This window comes from Pleurodeles waltl, chromosome 1_1 (assembly GCF_031143425.1).
Source record: "Pleurodeles waltl isolate 20211129_DDA chromosome 1_1, aPleWal1.hap1.20221129, whole genome shotgun sequence".
In the NCBI taxonomy this organism is placed as follows: Eukaryota; Metazoa; Chordata; class Amphibia; order Caudata; family Salamandridae; genus Pleurodeles; species Pleurodeles waltl.
The window spans coordinates 944,062,166-944,083,037 of NC_090436.1; positions in this window are offsets into that span (position 1 = coordinate 944,062,166).

The window sequence follows — 20,872 nt, forward strand, 5'->3', positions numbered from 1 at the left end:
CATGCTATGTAAAACTGAAAAAATAATATAAATGTAATCTACCAGTTGTTCGTTGTCCCTAAAGACTTTGTGAGAAAACATATATCCCTCATAATGAGTTTGGAGGAAACACCGCCAACCACATGCTGGCAGCCGCCAAAAGACCGCCAGTGTTGGCAGAATGCAGTCTGCTGTATTATGAGTACAAAAAGCCAAACGGCCAAAAATCTGCCAATCCTCACACACCACCAGGGCCAACAACGGCAGAAAGGCGGGACTCAGCAACCTGTCACCACCACGCCATCAAACATTCGCCCACCAAATCATGATCCACAAATCAGCCCCATGGTCATTGAACAGTGGTACGCCATTGGTGGTACGGACCGCTGCGGACAGCAATGGCACCCACCAACAACAACCGCATGCAGTGGGTTATTCAAAAGCCCCTCACCTGAGACAAATATACACACACTACACTCACACACACCACTATAAAACACACACACACACATCCCACAATCCTTTGCAACGCCAATTGCACCATAGCTATTGCCACGAACACCATGCACACACTCTACAAAACTATTACACAAGTCTCACACACACACAAAACAACACGCACTACACAACCACCACACACCCACAACCAGGACCCACACGTACACACACACCACCCCACCCCACCAACTTATCCTCACAACACCACTCACATCACATACCATGGCACCCCCTAAGCACTCCCACTTCACTGACAGGTGGACTCAGGCTCGAGCCGCAACTGTTTGAGGCACAGGTACAACAGACGCCCATCGCCAGGAAGATGGAGCTATGGCAGAGGATTGTCAACAAGGTGAACGCAGTGGGAGACCATCCACATACAAGGGACGACATCAGGAAGAGGTGGAACGACCTGCGGGTGAAGGCACGTTCCATGGCATCACAACATCAAATTGCAGTACAGAAGACTGGGGGTGCCCCCCACCTCCCGAATACACAGACTGAGAGAAGAAGGTCTTGGCTATCCTGCACCCAGAGGGCTTCACTGGACTCACTGGAGGACTGGACTCTGGTAAGTCATATATACTCCCCTACCATGTATCCCACCTGTAATGCATGTCTCACCCTACCCCTCTCACTACCACTGAACACCATATCCAATACACATCCAACATCCCCAATATAACCATACCCTGATTCCTTGCATGGCCACAGCTCCCCATCCAACTCACAACTCATCCCCGTGAGCACAATCACTAACCCCTGCATGTAATGTATGCTGCACTACATCACCCACAATTCACCACCAATCCCTTAACTAAAAATGCATCACACCTATCCCGAAAGGCCCGGCATGCAAGTGACTGGGAATGGAAGCACACCAAACAGGTTGCTAGTGCTGCAAGGGATATGGCAATGACAGCATAGGGAGCAGAAGACAGGAGAAAAACATGACAATGGCAAAAGCTATGAAACAAAGATATATAATACAACAAAAATACTCAGAGTCAGTACTGTCAATGCCATATCCCCTCCAGCACTGCCACTGCACTATCACCCACTATCCACAATGCATAACACATTGCAGGAAACCAAATTCACCTATTAGCGACACGCACAGGTACCACAGCCCATGCCACCCGGCCAGAGATGGCAAGAAGTGCAAGTCCCCCATCAGAAGAAGGAGGCCCCAGTGGGAAGAGTGTAGCTGGATGTCTGGACCAAGAGGAATACCCTGCCCCATCCCACAGCCCCACCCAGGACTCCACTGACACCCCCACGACTCAGCCACCACCATCACCCGTGGCCCAACATCCCCACACTAGTGTCTCCAGGCCAAGGACTGTCTGTCCACTTATACAGGGACTGGAGTCACCCCCACCACCATGCAGAACAATGAAGGCCCTGGTGCAAATAGGACTGGGTGACCTGTGGCGGGGACACAGGCACAAGGGCCTTGGCCCAGTAGGAGGGTGTCAGTGGCCTAGGGGGGTGGGCCAAGGAGGGATGCGGCTGCCCATGAGGCCATATCTGAGGTCCTGGGGGCATACCACCATTCCCAAGACAGAATGGGTCAGATCCTGGCCATGTTGCAGGACAACCAGAGGCTGCAGGTGGCACACCACCAGGAGGGCATGGAGCAATGGAAACAACTCAATGCTACCCTGGCCGCCAATGCAGGGGTGCTGCAGAGGTTGCCTAACATCTTGCCAGAGTGTACCACCCACCAGCAGTCCCCTTCTACTAGACAGGACTCAGCCCAGCCATCAACATCTGCAGCAGCTAGTGGAATGATGGCCCTGCCAGAGGACTCACATGGCACCAGCACCTCTACCCCTGTAGCCCAGGAAATCCCTCACAGCAAAAAATTATTTCATACCAATGTATCAAATTTCAATGTACCCGACATCATCATACATGAACCTAAGTACACACATCCTGTGGGAACACATTGTACAGAGAGGTGGATGGGAAGTACGTGACACTGCACACTCCAGGAGTGATAAATAAATCCCTAAATCATCCATAATGTAGCCATGTGTCAGGGGTAGGATACCATAGCACCATCTGCCAGCAAGAGAAATGTAACACATTTTAACTGCATTGTACTAATACAACAGAAGCCACATGTGCTGCCAGACATACACACACACACCCCATTTCAGCATAGGAATCTAGGTTAAAGTTAACACCTATTACTAATATGGGCTATGCACTACTCAGATATGTGTAAATACACATTTTCATACATATGAATGTAGAGTGGCAGATGTAAACTGAATATAACATCACCCACCATAGGCCCATATTTATACTTTTTGACGCTAAACTGCGCTAACGCAGTTTAGCGTCAAAAAATTTTGCGCCGTCTAACGCCATTCTGAAGCGCCATGCGGGCGCCGTATTTATGGAATGGCGTTAGACGGCGCAAGCAGACCGGCGCTGCCTGGTTTGCGTGGAAAAAAGCCACGTACACCAGACAGCGCCGGCGTAGGGGGAAAATGGCGTATGGGCGTCTTAAAATGGGGCAAGTCAGGTTACGTCGAAAAAATCGTCGTAACCCGACTTGCGCCATTTTTTTTCGACGCCCATCCCCCATCAACATGACTCCTATCATTGTAAAGATAGGAGTCATGCCCCCTTGCCCAATGGCCATGCCCAGGGGACTTCTGTCCCCTGGGCATGGTCATTGGGCATAGTGGCATGTAGGGGGGCACAAATCAGGCCCCCCTATGCCCAAAAAAATTATTAAAAAAAAATAAAAAAATACTTACCTGAACTTACCTGAATGTCCCTGGGGTGGGTCCCTCCAGCCTTGGGTGTCCTCCTGGGGTGGGCAAGGGTGGCAGGGGGGGTCCCTGGGGGCAGGGCAGGGCACTCTGGGCTCATTTTGAGCCCACTTGTCCCTTAACGCCATGCCTGACCCAGGCGTTAAAAAGCGGCGCAAATGCGCCGTTTTTAGCCACGCCCACTCCCGGGCGTCTCTTTTGCCCGGGAGTATAAATACCACGTAAAGGCCTGGGAGTCATTTTTTAGACGGGAACGCCTCCCTTGCATATCATTAACGCAAGGAAGGGGTTCACGCTAAAAAATGACGCACATTCCGGGAACTTTGGCGCTATACGCCTCTAACGCCATAGTATAAATATGGCATTAGTTGGCGTTAGTTTAGCGTCAAATATGCGTCGAAAAAAACGACGCAAATTCGGCGCAAACGGAGTATAAATACGGCCCATAGTGTCTAGGAATGCCAACCTGCCAGGACAACTGTCAGCCCTTGCCCCACCACAAGTGTCACGTCCATGGCAAATATCCAGATGAGCTCCAGACAACAGCCCTGTCAGAGGCATGTGGAGAAAAAAACATCACTGTGTCATTCAGGTAATGATGATGTGTAAAACTACTGTGACCACTCTGTTCAGCACTAAGCAGATGGCCAAAAGTGGAGCCCCAAACATTCACACATGCACATACTCCTGTCCACACAGCACTGTGGAGGCACAGTCTCCATCTGCCACGGACATCCAGCACAGTCTAGCTAATATCGCAGTGCAACGTGTACCTGAGAGTCATTGGAAGTAGAGCTGCATTGGCTGAGTCCTGGAGTCAAATTCATTCCCCTCATCTTCTCCATCACTGTCATCCATCCCCTGAGATCCCATGGGTGGCAGTGCTGCATCCTCCTCTTCCAGTAGTGGAGCATATTTCCTCAGAGACAAATTATGGAGCATGCCTCCAGTCATACAGGTTGTGGAGAGTAGGAAGTGACATCATACTGCAGGCGTGTGTTGTCATGGCAGTAGGCGGTGTACACTGCCATGCAACTGTGCATTGGTTAACAATGGTGTCTATGGGAAACAGGGGCAAATCTAGATCACCGCTGGCAGTGACAATGCACACCGCGGTGGTCTACACTGCCATTTTTGGTTGCCTATGCCACTAGACTCCTGAACCTCAAGACGGTCACTACTCCACTGCGTGTCCTGCTGTGTCCTGACTCTGGTCCTGGAAATGGTGCGGGCTACAGGGGAATCGGCCCCGGCCTTCACATTGGAGGAGATGGAGAAGCTGGTGGACGGGGTCCTACCCCTGTACGCAAAGCTGTATGGGCGATCAGAGGACCAGGAGACTGGTATTCATGAGTCCTAGGAATGTGTGCCAATGCATCGGATGCTTGTAGGTGACTGTAGAATGTGGGCATGGATAGGTGCAGTGCGCCAGGGCGTATGTGTGTTGGCACATAGATGACAGTCATTTTGCATGGTACATTTGCAGGTGCTGTTTCATCCCATGTGTTGATGGTGTGCCTACACTCACAGCTCTCACAGCTTCATTCTCGTCTGTGTGTTAATTGCAGGTTAGCGCCCATCAGAAGAAGGGATTCTGGTGACCCATCGCCAAAGAAGTGCGGACCCTGGGGGTCTACAGCTGGTGGAGCACCTACTGCAGAAAGCGGTGGGAGGACCTGAGATGCTAGGCCCGGAAGACCGCAGAGGCCCAGCTGGGGATGGCTTCCCAATGAGGAAGTGGTGCCCGTTGGACCCTGACCCCCTTAATGGCCCGCATTCTGGCGGTGGCCAAATCGGAGTTGGATGGGTGCTTAAAGGCAGCACAGAAGCCACAAGGGGGTGAGTATCACCACTGTTCATATTGCTGTTTTGTAAGGTAAAGCTGGGTGCAAAAGGGTATTTGGGAAGTATTGGCTGGGTTGTATACAGGTGTGTCAATGCAGGGGTCCCCCTCTCCGTCAACGGGATTGTGAAGACTGATTGGCAGGGTTTTATGTTTTGCCCTGGAACAGGTCCCATGGGTGGGCTAGTGGGTCTGATGTATGTCCTCTGAGACTTGACAAACTGAGGGGGAGCAGCATCTCTCTCCGTTGGGCCAACTCAACCTATTTGGAGATGTAGGGAATGGATGGTGATGTAGTTGGCCAGTGAAGTGTAGGTAGGTCAGCGTAGTATGGGAGCTAGACCACCAATCAGAGGTACCTACCTTGATGTAGTGGGTGATGTTGAGGGATAGTGTCTGGGATGGGTGGGAGTGCATTTATGCCAACATGCCATTCATTCAAGTATTAACAGCCTACTTCCTTTTTTTTTCACCCCCCCTCTGTGTTCTTGTGCGCATTACCATCATCTGGTGAAGGGGCAGAGGCACCGGCAAGTGTGGATGCTGCTGCCCATGGGATCCAAGAGGTCTGAGACCACTGACGCTGAGGGGACCAGTGGGATTGTGGGCGAGGGGAGCACCACTGGGGAGGCAACTACCACTGCAGGTAGTGACTCTGACAGTTCCTCCAATGGAAGCTCCGTGATGGTGGCAGACCCTTCTGGGACCATTGGATCTAGAACATCTTCTGTCACCCCCGTACCAGCACCACTCTCCCAGTAGCTACCCACTGAGTTGCCTGTGGCCGCTCAACCAGGAGGGTGGGAGTCTCCTTCGCCAGAGGCACCTCTGCCCCTGCCCCAGTCAGTCCTGCTGCCCTCAATGAGAAGGCTATTGACCTCCTGATAACCATCTCTGTAGGGCAGACAACCATTGTGAATGCCATCCAAGGGCTGGCATCCCAGATGCAGCAATGCAATGCCTACCTTGAAGGCATTCACAGTGCCATGTCTGGTCTACAGAGATCTTTTCAGGCTCTCTCCTCCTCTTTGACGGCAGCCAGTAACCCTGATTCTTCCGTCCCACCTCCTCTGCCCCTTCCAGCACCCCACTCCCTTCACCCATCCCAAGCACACATACAGACACTCATGCACCCAAGACAACACACAAGAAACACAAGGAGGAACACGGGCAGCACACATCCCACCACAAGCAGACACACACCCAACATCCACGTGCACACACAACAACATCCACTTCCCCCTTTGTGTTGCCTACCCCATCCTCCCTGGCTGTCACCTCACCATGCACACCCACATGCACTGCACTCTCAGTCACTGCTCCTGCCCCCATTCTCACAGTCACCACAACTGCTGACATCCTCTAATGCACCCCAAACACCACACCCGCAGTCACCACAACAACTTTCACAGACACTTGCTGCACACTCACCAGACCTGCAGACACCCACACAACATCCATCTACGCTAGCTGCCTGTCTTCTCCCACTGTTTCCACCCCTCCTCCCCGTAAACGCAATTGCACCCACTCATCCACACAACAGCCATCCATCCACCAAACATGAGCATACGAAGCATGCACCTGCATGCCTACACCACATACGTCCACTCCCAAACCTGTCTCCAAAGCCCCTCCATCTGCTCCTAAGAAGCTTTTCCTTTCCCGTATCGACTTTTTCTAACCCACTGGCCCACCCTGTCTTGTCCCTAAACGCTCCCTTGGCCTCCCCAAATCCATTCCTTTCTCGTCAGAATGCTCCCCAGTCCTCCCTTCACAGTCCTGTGCCCTTCCCCAGGGAGGAAAAGAACAGTTAGGAGGCCTGATCCCTCTCCCACCCATTCTCAGGGCAAGCCCAAAACTCCTCCCACTCTGAAACCTAAGCCAAAGTATGTGTCCCCACCCCACCTCCACCATGCCCTACCCCTGCACCCTGAGGTGCCTGCCTGCCCCACTGATGCTCTTTCCCTGTGGAGGCCATGGTCATGGTAAGAGGCAAGTGGGGGCTTTGTGGGCCCAATGGGACACCTTGAAAGGACTGGCCCATGGCCTTGTCTGCACATATTTTTCTGCCTCCAATTTCTTGTTTAATATATCTGGCCAACAGGCATGCTGGTGCAATGTTCTTCCGTACTCCAGCATTTTAATGTGGGAGGGTCGTGTACACAGGTATGTGCTTTATATTTCCAGTCAGTGCCTGTGTCAGGTAAGTGCATTCCTGTACAGGTTGTGTACCTAGTTTAGGGGTGTGTGTTGGGGTGTTGGTTGTGAGAATGTGTGTGTGAAAGGGTGTCGGTGTGCGTTGGTGTGTGTGAGGGATGCGTGAGGTGTGTGGGTTTGTAATTGTCTCCTTCCCTGCTTAGTGTGCTAGGTGCCGCTACTCACCATTGTCATCTTCGTCGACGGTAACAGTCCTGAAGGAATGTCGTAAGGATTAGCACTGGGAAGATTTCCAGTTCATGCTCCACGTCGGCGTTGGCATCGTCTGTGTCTCTATGGTGAGTGTTTCCTTATATATGGCTTTCTTCCACTAGGCTTTGTGTGGCGGTGGTTCTGCCCTGGAGAATGTGGCGGTGTGGTGTGTCGTAATATGGTGGGCGGGAAGGGCCTTTCCGCTGGCCTGAAGATGGCCACCGTCATTGGCGGCGGCCCTCCCACTCTGGCGGTAGCAGCGGAAAGTGGCATTTCTGCTCACATTTTCCCACCGGAGTCATAATATGTTGGTCCAGACCGCCAACTGCCGGCAGGGCGGTCCAACACCACCAGACTCATAATGAGGGCCATCATATTTAATGAAACCTGCGTTATGGACACGCCAGCTAAGATATGCACATGTATATTTAAACCTTAATTTATTTCAACAATAAACGGATTGGCATCCCACTGCAGCCCTCAGTGCTGGTGGGAACAACCCAAACTGGAAGGGATCATTTGGAAGCTTGAGGCAGCTGTGTCTGCAGGTCTGCCTCAGTGGCTGTCGGGTGGTTTGTAATTAATCTACAATGAAAATAAAGTGAAATCTCAATTCTAATAGATCTGTTTTTGTCTTCCTGCATGTGCTGTGGAAGCGGGTATATTAATAAGTAAAGTAAATTGCGCAGTGCCTCGCGTTAGCACTTTGCTCCATATTCTAAGTGTATTTATATGGCGCTTTCTACCCATGATGAGGCTTTGCACCAGTTAATATGTTCATTATTCACATTTCAGCAAATACTTTTCACAGCAAAATCAAAAACAAACAACAGCTTTTAATGTTGAAAATGTAAATGTCATTGACACAAATCTTTAGGTGGTCTCATCTAATACCGCCAACAAATTCAGTTACCGCTGACATAAAAACGATTTAAATGATAAGTCCCCTCTCTACACAACTGATAATCCACCACAATTTACCAGTTTGTTTTGTTCCGAACCATATCACACAGTGAGCAGAATGCCAAAAAGGTGTTTAATGTGTATGTGTCTAATTTCTGCTTTGCAAAAGGGAAACATTACAGCTTTTGTCCCGCCACTCTAGAAACACTCACTGTCAGAAGATGCACAACTTTTTTCCACCCCATTACCGAATTCGTTATGTTCACTGTATACTAGGCACAAGCGGAACAAGTTAGAACTACTAGTGTTATAAATTCCTAAATGTACTTTTCTTGCTACTTAAATTGAAATTGAAAAGTAAAATACTAGTTGACAAAAGTGAGCCGATTCAAAGTGCCATGGCCGCCATGAGCGCGAAGGAGAGACACAAAAAGAAAAAGAAGTTTGCTCACAGTCAAAAATATCAGCAATACTGCAAATATCCATGTAACAAGGGCAGTCTGCAAGGCGGTAACAAACCCGCCCCAAGCAGGGACAAACATAAAGCAGATACCAATGATAATAAAGGATTTTTGAAAGGCAAGCCTAGGAACCAGTGAAAGTGATGGCCATGTGGTGGCCGTGGTTAAACGCCCACAATACTAGCAACAGGTCAAAGTGCTTGCACACTTCACCTAAAAACAACAACAATTCTTTAAAATGATATTACTCACCCAAAAAAACGATATTTTTGACACTTTTTTTTTCATCAGAATACTTGAATATTTCTAAATCACAATATTTTTTTCTGACATTTCTGTCAATCAATATTTTGAACTCGATCTTCCGTCTAAATACCACTAGCAGACGATGTCTCTCTCTTGTCCACTTCCACTTTTCCCTAATTACTCACATGGTTCAAGACTTCTGTCAGGGTTTGGACGGAGTCAGTGGTTAGTGGGCGATAGGAACCAGCTTCTGGGATCATATCTTGCTCCTACGGGATTATACAACTTCAAGAAGAAACTAAAGAACGGGTTAGTGCCATAGCATTACAGTAAGCTAGGCATTTGACATGTTTGATGAAGAAACTCCTACCTTATGGCCACCATGAATCAATAATACTGTTGGGGATGGAAAAGCAAGTTTTAAGGTATTTCCCATGTGAAGGTGTCAAATGTACCAAAAGGAGGTCTGCGGTGATTTCTTGAGTGGAAGAAGTTGCCTGCAATAAATATATCTCTAAATGTTCAAAGAGAGTGGTAGATGATGTGATGTGTTGTCCCGCCTGACTGTAGATCCTAGCAGATGTATGGATATACTACTGAGACGCATAAACAGTCCAGGCAATATGGACAGGCTTTGGACGGAAGGTGTTGTTGATATTTATAAATCTTCTCTTTGTGGTTCACAAGTTCAGATATGTGCACTATGTCCCTCTGCTGCCATTTTTTGCAGGTCTCTGAAAAGGTAAGATTAGCCGAGCTGTTCTCTTTCTCATGTCATTTAACATGGAATGTTGTGCTCATGGGATCTGCAATCCTTTCATTCTGGGGACGGGAAGGTGATAGGATAGTGTCCTTTCCCTGGGACTTGGGGCATCAGTGTGAGTGTGAAAAATAAGGAAGTGATGGAGGTATCAAAGGAAAACTAAATGGTGCTTTACAGTTTGTCTTACCTGTTTTTGTGTATTACTCTTGACTGGCTATCAACATCTATACTTGGCGCCACTTTCACTCACCTGAAATTATTTGAAGATGAGCCTAATTTGTTTATGGAAATCACCTTCAACCATTGATCTAATAACCTTTTGATTTATAATGGCGAATTCCACATTAGTGCACTGAAGTTGGACTTAGTGATGCTTTAGAATAGCCCAAAAAACATGACTTTGCATAACAAAAGAGCAAGCTGAAAAAACATGCTAGACATTTATTTGCATCCATCTTTTCCTTTTAAGAGGGAAAGATGTGGCCATCCATACATGTTGAATGAGGAATAAATAATGTATACATTGAACCGTGGAAGGCAGCATCTGAACCTCACAATTCTCACAATTCTCCACTCCTTGGAGAAAGCAAATAAAGAACTAGCATCCCTCCATTGTGCCCCACTAGAAAGAGATGGCAAATCTCTATCCATTCCCAGACGTGGGAGAAATGTCTCGATCTAGTCTGCAGAGTGACACGCCTTAACATGGGGAAAGCATTCTTACTATGACATAGTAGAGCACTTTCTCACAGACCCATCAGGGTGTTTCTCATTCTGTCCAGGCAACACACTTTGCATCTATGAAGTACAGAGCAAAAACGGGTTTCCAATGCTTACTCACTGATTTCTAACCTTGACACTCAGAAACGCATAAATGATTGAATGGATGCATTGTGCATAGCAACGAATCTGTGTGCACTCCAAATTGTACTGCATCTGGGCATTTTAAAATCCAAGGCAACTGAGGCAAGGGAGACCTAGGGACCTGTCCAGAATAATACAACTCTGCCAAGACAAGTGCTGGAACAAAGACCAGGCCCTAAACTGGGCAACCCAATCACGAAACCACAGCCAAATAGTTGGTTAAACCATTCTCTGTTTTTCTTGTTCTTTCTATAAAGCACAGATTCTTCCACCAGTCACTATCATGTGTAACACTTACATTCCCCTCCCATGATCCTCCTATCACCCCAGTGTTGGCAGCCCAGAGTCAATCGAAGAACACCCTCATGTCAAAAAAAATGTTGCTTCTGATTTAATGTTTATTATCTACCACTTGTATCTCTCACCATTGTGGCGCTGCATCCCAACAATTCTCCAGTAACATTCCCCGACTACAGTATGTCTAACCACAAAACAAATATAATTTCCATGAGCTCATAATTCAACAGAAGGGAACCCACAATACAACAGAAGGTCACAGGAAGGCTGTGGAAAGACCCATGGATATGTTTCATCCATTAGGTCAGACAGGAAGACAGCATACTGCCTACCAGGGGAGCTGCAAACAGAGAAGAGGAAGAACTATCAACATCCGTGCAGTAACCCATCTTGACACCTAGATACCCAACCCTGCTGCTATACAAATCTCATTCTCTACATCACTACTTGAGAGCATATCGAACCAACCTCGTGAGCACACTGTAGTGGATATGCTGTGAAAGGAACACAGCATAAAAGGGGCAGAGGCAAGAAGCACAGTGGGGAATGAGGAACGTAAGTTGGGAATGCAGGTAGGCCTAAGGCAATAGGGCATTCAGGAAGGGGCAAGTAAAGTGTGCCATAACGCTTGGTCTAGGGGCAAAATGCTGAGAGGTGTAGACAGGGAAGGAAAAGAGTAAGGCGCAGCATGAGCATGAAGTGAAAGGGGGAAAAGTTAGAAGCCCAGTAGAAGAAAGGGGTGATGCCGGGTGCAACTGGAGAGGGCTCAGAACAGAAGAAAACACACATCGCCAACTCCACTATATCTGACTTTAATGAACCAATCTGTACAAATTCTGGCGTGCATACATGTTGTTTCTGTGGCTTAGCATCTGAAAGCCAGCTCTTGGCTTTGCCAATGCTCGATCTGAAGCAGAGGAGAGATTTGGTTGTATAATTAAATGGGTTGGCAGTTAAAAAGACTGCCATTCGAAAAATCACATGCTTGTGGTTTGAAAATGCTGTTCCAGCTTGGAACGGCTTGAGATTAGGAAGGACAAGGGGGCTGTGAAAATATTACTCCTTTAGAATCACAGTGACATGTATCGATGCTTTGTGCCTGCTACTGTGGTGGTTACAAACCATTGATTACCTACCGCTTCCTCGAAGGAGATAGCACTGGATGTGCTAAGCTCATATGAAGTGCTGACCCTAGGTGCAGTGTGCTATGCAATTTACATAGGGTGACCACCCGTCTGTAAATTTCAAGGACTGTCCGTAATTTCGCCCTGCTGTCCGTTGTCCGAGATGAAAGCTTTAACGGACGGCATTTGTCTGTAATTTTAGCCTTTCACCTAAAGGGCAACAGAGGCAGGGCGAAATTAGGGGCAGATCAGTTTCCCCAGCTGGACTGGAAGGCAGGGAGTCTCCTGTGCTCTGAGGGAGGGGCGGACAGATAAGAATCAGACCTTCTTGCCAGGGGGTCTCCTTCCCTAAAGACATGCAAATGTGCACAACTGGTAAATCTGCAAATACAAAGGGGATTGAAAACCTGCATTGACTTTACTAAAAGGAGTCACTTGAAGTTTTCTGGTGGCAAAGATATTTCTTTTAGAGAGGTATTGTAATGGTGTTCCAAGGTGAGCTGTGGAGTGTGTGGTTTTAATGGAGTGTTATAAAAAAAATTAGTACTAGTTATAAACTGTATATTATTCAAATCTGTATTTAGGAAGCACTTTTTTTCTTATTTAACCGAAATGTATGTGTGCATTTTGGAGCAGCATTTATCATTATGTATTTTTCACAGTTCTTTCAGGTACTTCGGTACCTCATAGTACTAACAAACTTTGGCAAAGCAATAGGTCTCATCTACGAAAGCGTTATTGGCTTTGCTAATGTGTTTTAGCCATTAGCCATGTTATGCACCAGAGTAACTGCTGTTCAGCATGGCTTAAAGTTAGTGGTATAGTGGTGTGGAGTGGAGTAGAGTAACATTAGGAGCAGTGGCGTAGAGACCAGTGGTGCAAAGTACAGTGCAGTGGGGTACAGTGCAGTTGTTTAGAGTGCGTCAGCGTAGAGAGCAGTGGTTTAGAGTGCAGTGGCATGGAGTGCGTGGGACAGAGTAGAGTGGCATAGAGTGCAGTGGAGTAGAGTGGCATACATTAGAGTAGCAGAGAGAGCAGTATTGTAGAGTGGTGCAGTGGCATAGATTGCAGAGTAGACTCACGTTGCAGTGAGTGCAGTGGCGTAGTGTAGAGTGGTGCAGAGTAGAGCAAAGTGCTGTAGAGTGGAGTGATGCAGAGAAGAGTGGCATAGAGTGCAGTGGCATAGAATGCAGTAGTACATAGTACATTGGTGTATAGTACAGTGGTGGAGAGTGTAACGCTGCAGAGTAGACTGTCAGTGCAGTTATGTAGAGTGGAGTAGAGTGGCACAGAGAGCAGTGGTGTAGAGTACAGTGGTACAGAGTAGAGGGCAGTGGTGTACAGTGCAGTTGTTTAGAGTGCATTGGTGCAGTGGCATAGAGTGGCATGGGGTAGAGGAGTAGAGTGGCATACAATAGAGTAGCAGAGAGTGCAGTAATGCAGAGTGGTGCAGTGTCATAGAGTGCAGAGTAGACTCATGTGGCATAGAGTGCACTGGTGTAGAGTGGTGCAGAGTGGAGTATTATAGAGTGGTGTAGAGTAGAGTATAGTGCCTAGAGTGCAGTGGCATAGAGTAGAGTGGTGTAGAGTGCAGAGTTGCAGAGTAGAGTGTCAGTGCAGTGGTGTAGAGTGGTACAGAGAACAGTGGCATAGAGTACAGTGGTGCAGAGTAAAGGGCAGTGGCATACAGTGCAGTTGTTTAGAGTGCACTGGTGTAGAGTGCAGCTGCATAGAGTGGCATTGGGCAGAGTAGAGTGGCATAGAATGCAGTGGAATAGAGTATATTGGTGCAGAATGCAGTAGTACAGAGCAGAGTGGTGTAGAGTATAGTGGCGGCCAATGCAGTGTTGGAGAGTGTCAGCTTGCATTGGTGTAGAGTGCATTGAAGTAGAGCAGAGGTCTTCAAACTTTTGGATACCAGGACCCCCTTGTCAAAGTTTTCAGGTGTGAGGACCCCTTCCTGTCAAAATAAATTCTAGAACTTGGTACTCCTCATCAGCGACAAGCATAAACGCCCCCAATATCCATGGCAAATCATTTTTATGGTAAGGGAATATTATTAGACAGTATTTAGCAAATCAAAGGTTTGTGAGTGACTGTGGTTTGGAGTCAGAGACTTACTACACAGTTCAAACAAAAAATCTACCAAAAGAAGTGCCCAAAAATATGCAATGGTACTTTATTTTTCCCAATCAAAACATAATTTAACAAACCTTATTTGGATGATAACACATTTCTGAACTAGTGTGATGGGTGTGCCTATTTTTCTCCAGAGAGACGGTCAATTTGTGGATGTATTCTTGCTACTGCCATCCTCAGGTTGTGCTCCACCTCTAGTCTTGAACGGTACTTCGTCTTTAATACTGCCAATGCTGAGAACCCAATCTCACATAAATATGATGAGCAAAAAGGCAGAAGAACCTTTACTGCAATTTTTAACAAACCTGAATGTTCTTCAGACATTGCCAGCCAAAATTCTCCCAATGAGATTTTGTTGAACTGCATCTGGAGAATGCGGTCACTCTGGACCTCAATTAGTTCTTCCTGAAGGTGCACTGAAAGACGAGTACCTGCACCCACTAGGAAAGGTTGAAAGACCCAGTCATTGACATGATCAGTTTCCTCAGGAAAGTACTTTTCTAAACTGTCCCTGAGACACGTCAAGTGATTTATTATGACCTCAGCAGCACTTTCAAGTTCATATCCTGTGTCCTCAAGAGCTTCTGCTAAACATGGTAATGCCTCAAGCAGGTCATCTTGAATTAGTCTTCTCCACAACTCCAGTTTCTTCTTGAAGGCATATGTTTTTTGTACATGGTGAAAGACGTACTTTCAGCTCCTTGCAAAGACAAATTAAAGGAATTTAATTTATCAAAGATGTCTGCAAGGTATGCTAAAAGCACAAGCCAACCGGGATTTCATAGCTGTTCTGCTTTGTAGGGGTCCACATCCAGAAGGAACTTTCATACTTCATTTCTTAATTCAAAAATACGATTCAGAACCTTCCCTCTGGATAACCATTGGACTTCTGTATGGAAAAGCAAGCCATCATGTTCAGCTCCCATTTCCGCACATGCAACTGCAAACAGAAGAGCTCTAGTTGGGTGTGCCTTTATGAAATTAACAATTTTCACAGCAGAATTCAACACATCCCCAAGTTCTCTATCCATGTTTCGGACTGCAAGGGCTTCCCGGTGTATCATACAGTGGGTCCATAGAATATGAGGAGCCACTTTCAACACTTTAGCTTTTAGTGCTGCCCTAGCCCCACACATGGAAGGAGCACAATTCGTACAGATCCCAAAACAGCTCTCCCAATTTAAGTCATTGGAGCATAGGAAGTCGTTGAGAATATCAAACAGGGCTGCTGATGTTGCATGTCCCTTGATTGGTTTACAGAATAAAAAATCTTCCAATATTACAGTTTTGTGGCAGTATCGGACATAAGCAATTAAATGAGCTTCCTTGGATAAGTCAGTTGCTTCATCCAATTGCAAAGCAAACAAACTGGATTTCAAGCATGCTATGAGTTGTCTGAGGATGTCCTCTGACGTGTCAGAGATGCAATGGCAAACTGTTGTGTCTGAGATGGGTACCATTTTAAACTTCTCCGCTGCCTTTTCACCAAGCATTGTCCTGGCCATGTCAAGAATTGCTGGAAGAATCACTTTTTACCCATCTGTAATAGGATTTTTGTTTTTGGCAATGTGTTATGCCACTTGGTAAGATGCTTTCAAGGCATTTGTTGGCATGGAGAACAGTTTTTCACAGTGTCTTTTTGGTGGATGATGTCTTCCAGCTTTCTGGCAAAAAAATCTGTATTTTTTCCTACCAGTAACCGATGTGTAGTTTCCAAGTGATGCTTTAATTTGTTTGGTTTCAGACTTTCGTTAGCCAAGGTCATGCCACAAACCACACACTGTGGCCTGATTTCACCATTTATGGTGATGCAGGTGAATCCAAATTTCAGGTAGGAGGTATCATATGACCTAATTTTTGCAGGTCTTTCCGTCTGTTTCAGCCTTTCGTTTGAATGCCCTACCATCTTTTGGCAGCAGGAAACGATTCAAGGGAAAAATGTGTGTTTGACCTACGGTACAAAATTCCAAAGTTCAATATTACTGAATTGACAGGGGGGTTAGACAGGGCTGTGTATTGGCACCGACCCTGTTCTGCCTCTTCGTCAACGGGGTAATCGCCCATCTCAATGGAACTGAATACACTGATGCCCCAAAATTGAATGGCAGCAGGGTGCCTCCAATCATGTTTGCAGATGACACCCTGCTGCTGTCCAAAACCCCCATGGGGATACAGAGGATCCTTGATTCTCTTGTGGCTTTTTGCACAGATAGGGGGTTAGAAATCAATGCTAACAAAACCAAGTTTATGGTTATGAACCCAACCCCAAGATCACGCCCGAACCCCTTACTGGGAGCTTCACGTTTAGAGAGAGTCTCCACCTTTGAATATCTAGGTGTAACGTTGAATGAAACCATGTCCTGGGGAACTCACCAGACTAGGGTTAATCTTAAATTAGTGCAGACCACTGGCGGCATTGCTCGGTTGATGAGAAGCTCCACATATCGACCGCTGGGGCCGCTTATCCAGATATACAAGGCACAGGCTAGAGGAGCTCTGATGTACGGGGCGGAACTGTGGGGTCACACAGCTTCCTGCAGTTTGTCTATAACTGAGAACAACTTCATTAGACAGATAGTAGCACTCCCGTCCAGTACTCCGCTCCTCCCCCTGAGGATGGATCTGGGTCTGAGACCAATAGCAGATGAATTAGGTCTCAGACCCATAGTCTTCTGGCGAAGGCTATGGAGCACCGGAGAACTCTCTTCTTATAGGGCGGAACTGAGGGAGTTTTTAACCCACCCTAAAGCTCTACAGATCCCGTGGATAAAATATATAAAAAAGTCCTGTATGGGATTGGGCCTCCCTGACCTGTGGTCGGATCCAGCTAACGCCTCACTAAGGATCCCACGAAGAGCTTTGGTCAGTGCTTACCACGAGCAGAAATTAGCTATGGCCCTAGACTGCAAGAATGAGGGGTCATTAACATCTGTATTCGCGCAAAGCAAGGACTCATACCGCCTGGAGAGGGTTCTGGATGCTATGTCTCCTGTGCTGGCCAGGAAGCTATTTCTCCAATGGAGATATGGCACATTGCCTCTGCGATCTTACAGCTGTTCCTGGTCAACACTGCCATCTACCAAGCTATGTCCGACATGTATGGGAGCAGAGGAAAGCGATCTGCATGTGGTCTTGTTTTGTCCAACTTACAAGGCCGCCAGGAAATATTGGCTCCTACCACTTATTAGAAACCTTGGTTTTAGGGAGTACCTCCCGGTGTACAGAATTTTAAAAACTGATGTTTCAGGTCCAATTGTGTTTGCACTAGCCAAATTCCTTACCAATGTCTGGCATATTCGTACCCGTATTTTAAAGTTGCAGGCTCCTATCTAACTTTAAGTTTTTATTTTAATTGTATGGTCTTTTATCTGATGTGCTTCCTGTTTACTCTTCCTTGATGGTTTTACATGTTCATATGTGTGTTTTTTGTGTACATCTTTTATGGCCAAATTGGCCGAAATAAAGATTAATTAATTAATTAAAATATTACTGAATAGCTCAGACTTGCTGCTACATGCGGTATAGCTGTCTTTTTTCAAAAGACTCTTTGCAGTTCTCAGAATGTCTCAAAAAATCTTATTTTCTTTAAAAACACAAATAACACAGTTGGTTCCTTCCACATGATTAAAACAGAAATTGCAGCAGCCGCATGTTGTAGAGGAGGGCTTTGGGCACCGACACGTTTTATTTACAAATTAAGCATTCCATAAGCAGGTCCTCTGGAGCAGAGGTGGATAGGTAGTTGCATGCAGGTGATGTCCAGGCGCAAGAGGTCTAGATTTTGAATATAAAGAGCCAACCCAAAAGAAAACTACCAATCTATGCTGGTACTCTGTGTCCTCCATAGGCAGGGCACTGGAATTAGGCAATTTTGTTTTTCTACTTTTCCACATAATTAAGAATTTTACACATTTGCAAGACAAATATTTATCTGCTGCATAATCTGCAAATGTTAACAAAAAACGCTTCCTCTTGCCCCTGGACAAGCTATTCAAAAGTTACTAAAAAATACAGCCAGAGTATTGCCTTGCAGATAAAGGCCCTATTCTGGACCCATTACTCCAGACCGTTTACTACATGTGCGTAGGGATGTTTTCACATTATACATCATAATATGGCACCAAACAATGCAAGGGCCTGCACCTAGTGACCCACAAAACCATCACCTATGAACTGTGCAAAAACAATTTGCACATTCAAGAAAGAAAAATGCAGTTGTCAGCATCAGTACACATAAAGCAGCAAATACCAATGCAACAACCAACACATAACAAAATATCAACCAGCGCCTGGTATTCACAATCCGTAACCAAAACCCAACACCTGCACATAACAATCTAAAGTTTTGCTCCTATCTAAAGGCCAGCATCCTACAATCCTAAAAATAGCAAATATACCTTGCCACAAACATCCAAAGAACCAGCATTTTACAACCTACCACGTTATAAAATACCATCCAGCACTCACACAATGTACCCCAGTGCTTTGCACACATGCACAGCTGGTAGTGGCTCTCACACAGTGCACCCCAGTGCTCTGTACACACACAGCTGGTGGGGGCTCTCACACAGTGTATCCCAGTGCTCTGTACACACTCTCAGCTAGTGGGAGCTCTCATACAGTGTACCCCAGTGCTCTGCACACACACTCAGCTGGTGGGGGCTCTCACACAGTGCACCCCAGTGCTCTGCACACACTCAAAGCTGCCAGCTCCGTCTCTCACACATGCCCCCTGCCCCCCAGCTGCAGCAATTCTCAGAGGGGCCTCAGTGTCACATACTATGGCCCTGGTGTCAGGCGGGGGTGGGACCATTAATGGAGGTTTATAGCCGGGTTGGGGCGGCCTTGAGGCCTCAATCATGTGTGAGAGATGAAGGCTCAGTCTCCCCTCGTGGGGCTCAGATGTGCCATGTCTGCTTCTGTGGCTTCTTGTCTCTCACCCCTTCCCTGCCTCTGTCCTCTCTCTTCCCAGCCTGTCTCATTTCCTCTCTTCTTGTTTGTCTCTCTACTCGGCTCCCCTTTCCTGTTTCTGTTTCTTGTCCCAGCCTCTCGTTCAGTCCCAGGAGACCCTCTGCCCTCAGTGGGAAATCATTCTTTTAGGGTTTTAGCGCCTAGAGAGGACAGGCGGGGCACTAGAGCGGAGATCGCAGCAGTGCACCCCCACCCCCTCGCCGGGGAGGGTGGGGTGCCCTTGGATGCCCCCCGGCTCTGGAGAGGGCCCTGACCTGATGAAAATAGACCTGCTGCTCCCTTCTGAAGGGTAGTCACCCCAAAACACCTGTCCAGAGGTGCAGAGTGACCCCAGCCCTGATGGCAATACCCCCTTACTGTGAGCTACTGAACGTACCAAAAAATGCAAGTACCAGCATGCAACAGGGCGGGGTGTCTGCTGAGGCCAGCAGCACGCCCTCTGCAGGGGTAGGACATACATGTTACATAGTGGACCCCAACACACCACATACACCCAACAGGTCTACTGTAAACGTGCTCCAGAAATATTTAAGAAGCACATCTTCAAATGAGAAATAAAATATTTGGTTTTGAGACCCTCTGGGGATTATCTCTGCTTCAAGAATTGTGCGTGGAGTGTAATTTAAAAGTGCATGAATAATGACACAAAAGAACTTTGTGACAAAAAAGAATAATTTTCCACCCTGTTTCAATTTGTGGTGGGCAACTGGAGCATGCAGCAGGTGCCAGAGTAGCTGTGCTGGGCCCTGGGGTGTGGCAATGGTGGCGAGGAGCCTGAAGGCCCAGGTTAGATTGTGGAGGAGAGGTGTGCTACTTACCAGTTCTACAGGGATGAAGTCCAGTAAAGGCAGCAGGACGGAGTGCAAGGCATTGGGGCAAAAAATATTTCTCCTCTACAAAGCATTGCACAGCTTCGTATTTATGGCCCCAGTTCCCGGCATTTCCTGGTTTTCGTCCTGCATTCTCTCTGATTGGAGGATAGTCGTCAATGACATTTCATTATTTTCCAATGTCCTCCAGTCAGAGAGCCCCTTGAGATGCCACTCTCTGGAATCCAAAACGAAGAGCAAACGTTTTGGATTCCAGTTCAAGGCAGTTCCAGGCAGCAGAAGTGAGACCGGGGATGCACAACCCCCTTTGATTGACTTCACGACCCCCCTGGGGGTCACGACAGACACTTTGAAGACCGCTAAACTAAAGTGCAGTGGTCAGAGTGGTATAGAGTACAGTGGGGTAGAATAGATTGTTTCAGAGTAGAGTGCAGTTGCATAGAGTGGAGAGGTGCAAGGTAGAGTGCAGTGGATTAAAATGCAGTGGCACCGAGTGCAGTGGCATAAAGTAGATTATTTCACAGTAGAGTGAGGTGGATTAGAGCGGAGAGGTGCAGGTTAGACTGGGGTTGCATAAAGTGGCATAGAGTGTGATGGCATAGAGTAAAGTAGTGTAGAGTGCCGTGGCATAGAGTGCAGAGGTACAGAGTAGATTAGAGTGATGTACAGTGCATTGATGTAGAGTGCAGGGGCATAGAGTTGAGTGTTACAGAGTAAAGTGCATTAGCATAGAGTGTATTTAGCTTAGAGTGCAGT